Source organism: Equus asinus, chromosome 28, assembly GCF_041296235.1.
Source record: "Equus asinus isolate D_3611 breed Donkey chromosome 28, EquAss-T2T_v2, whole genome shotgun sequence".
NCBI lineage: Eukaryota > Metazoa > Chordata > Mammalia > Perissodactyla > Equidae > Equus > Equus asinus.
Genome location: NC_091817.1, coordinates 25,696,343 through 25,699,111, shown reverse-complemented (window position 1 = coordinate 25,699,111; position 2,769 = coordinate 25,696,343). Strand labels below are relative to the sequence as shown.

At 45.7% G+C, this 2,769-nt stretch overlaps 1 pseudogene; it reads left to right on the top strand.

Annotated features, from left to right (window-relative positions):
• Nucleotides 1-1,044: 1,044 nt before the first annotated feature.
• On the top strand, nucleotides 1,045-2,539 carry LOC106822192 (Y-box-binding protein 1 pseudogene; annotated as a pseudogene).
• The last annotated feature ends 230 nt before the right edge of the window (nucleotides 2,540-2,769 follow it).

Genomic DNA, 2,769 nt, shown 5'->3' with positions numbered 1-2,769 from the left:
GGGATCTGTTAATGATGTCACAGATGTGGTATTTTTTTAATATAATTTAGTCAGAAAACAAACAAATAAGGAAAAACCTGAGCTATTCAGGAGGCACAGAGTATTAAAAAGAGGACAGCAATAAGGAACTTGCACATATTAAAATAAAACCAAACTCAAAGATGATGGCTCCCAATTTCTATGCTTCCAATATGTGGCAAGCCCTCTGTGTTTGATCTGCAGCCCTCAACATCCTGTGAGGTGGCTGTTCTATCCCATCCTTTCACAGATGAGGCTGGGAAGAGTCTGAGAAGGCTCAGAGAAGTTACACATTTTGCCTGAGGTCAAGCTCTCTGCTCTCCAACTCCAATAGCAGCTTCCTAGCCCCAGCCATCATCCTTGCCCTCTTGACCTCGGGGCTGGTGTCTGTTTGGCAACCTGATAACCTAAGTCCCAAAGAGCATCGAGAATGGTCTTAACAAAAGTAAATCATAATAAATCAGATCATCCCCTACTTAATTAAAATGACCCAATAGCTCTGGAAAATATGTTGGCAGCTTTTTAAAAACTAAACATGCAACTACCATATGACCCAGCAATTGCACCCAGGCATTTATCCAAGAGAAATGAAAACTTACATTCACGGGGCCAGCCCGGTGGCGCAGTGGTTAAATTCGCACGTTCTGCTTCTCAGCGGCCCGGGGTTCGCCAGTTCGGATCCTGGGCGCAGACATGGCACCGCTTAGCATGCCACGCTGTGGTAGGCATCCCACATATAAAGTAAGGAAGATGGGCACGGATGTTAGCTCAGGGCCAGTCTTCCTCAGCAAAAAGAGGAGGATTGGTAGTAGTTAGCTCAGGCTAATCTTCCTCCAAAAAAAAAAAGAAAGAAAGAAAACTTACATTCACAAGTAAAACCATATAATATTACTCAGCAATGAGACGAAACAAACTGTTGATACATGCATACTGATATATATTGATGTTGAAAAAAAGCCAATCACAAAAAGTTACATACTGCAAATTTCATATATATAATATTTTTGAAATGACAAAATTATAGCAATGGAGACCAGATTAGTGCTTGCCAGGGGTAAGGGCTGAGAATGGGGGTGGGAGGGACCTGGATGTGACCATGAAAGGACAACAGGAAGCCCCCTCATGGTGATGGAGCTGTTCTGTATCTTGACTGTGGTGATGGATACACGACTCTACACAAGTGATAAAGTTGCACGGAACTAAATACACACACATGCACCTGCACACACACACAAATGAGTACGTAAAGTAAAACGGGAAATCTGAAGAAGACCAGTGGATTACATCAATGTCAACATGCTGGTTGTGACATTGCATTACAATGTTTCAAGATGTGAGCACTGGGGGAAACTGAGCACAGTGTAACACAGGATCTCTCGCATTATTTCTTAAACTGCATGTAAATTTACAATTATCTCAAAATAGAAGGCTTGATTTTTTAAAAATCACCCAACGTCTTCTCATCACATTAAAAATAACATTGCAGATCGATAGCGGGAGCAGAAAGCTGACCCCAGGGAGCTCCGAGCAGCCCCACAGCCACCACTGGTCTAGTTACCATCACACCCTAGGAGCCACCGTCATCATCTGTCACCATCATCATCAGTCGTCATCACCACAACCACGAGCAGAGAGGCCGAGACCCAGCTGTCCCATGCCACCCCTGCCTGCCCTCAGCTCTGTGACACCAAGCCATGCACCACAGGCAGACGAGCAGCGAGCAGATACGCTCAAGTGAGTGGCACCTGCCTGTGGGGACAAGCATGTCAGTGAAATGAAGTTTTGGGAAAAGTTAAATGGTTCAATGTAAGAAATAGATGTGATTTCATGAACAGGAATGACATCAAGCTAGATGTATTTGTACACCAGACTGCCACAAACAAGAACAACCCAGGAAGTACCTCCGCAGTGTAGGAGATGGAGAGACTGTGGAGGTTGATGTTGTTGAAGGAGCAAAGGACACAGAGGCAGCAAATGCTACAGGCCCTGGTGGAGTTCCAGCGCAAGGCAGTCACGATGCAGCAGACTAACCATGATGGAGGCACCTCTACCCACCTCGCAGGGGTCCTCCACGCAATTGCCAGCAGGATTACCAGAATAGTGAGTGAAGTGGGTAAGAATGAGGAATAAGAGAATGCTCCCAAAGGCCAGGCCCCATCTTAACTACCTGCAGAAACTCTGAGGGTGTCACCACAGTGTTCCGTCCCTCCTGTGTGGGAAGAAGTGACTCAGGGCACTGACAACCAGGGTGTGGGAGAACAGGGTAGACCACTGAGACAGAATATGCATCGGGGTTAGACACCAGGATTCTGCAGGGGCCCTCCTCACCAAAGACAACCAAGAGAGGACCACAATGAGGAAGACGAGGAAAATCGAGCACAGGAGACCCAAGGCGGTACCACAGCAACTTCAACTACCAACGCAGGTGCTCAGAAAAGCCTAAACCATAGGAGACCAAAGCAGCCGATCCAGCAGCTAAGAATCGTCCGCTCCCAAGGCTGAGCAGGGCAAGGCTGAGTAAATGCTGGTTTACCATCTCTACCACCATCCGGTTTAGTCATCCAAGAAGAAGAAATGAACATGAAATTTCAGCAATAAGAAACGAACAAAAGATTGGAGCTGAAGACCATAAGTGCTTGCTTTTTGCCCGTTGACCAGGCAACTAGAACTTTCTGCATTATCTATGCAGCGTGGGGTTTTTATTATTTTTACCTAAAGATATCTTTTTAGTAATGACAAACGTGTTTGATC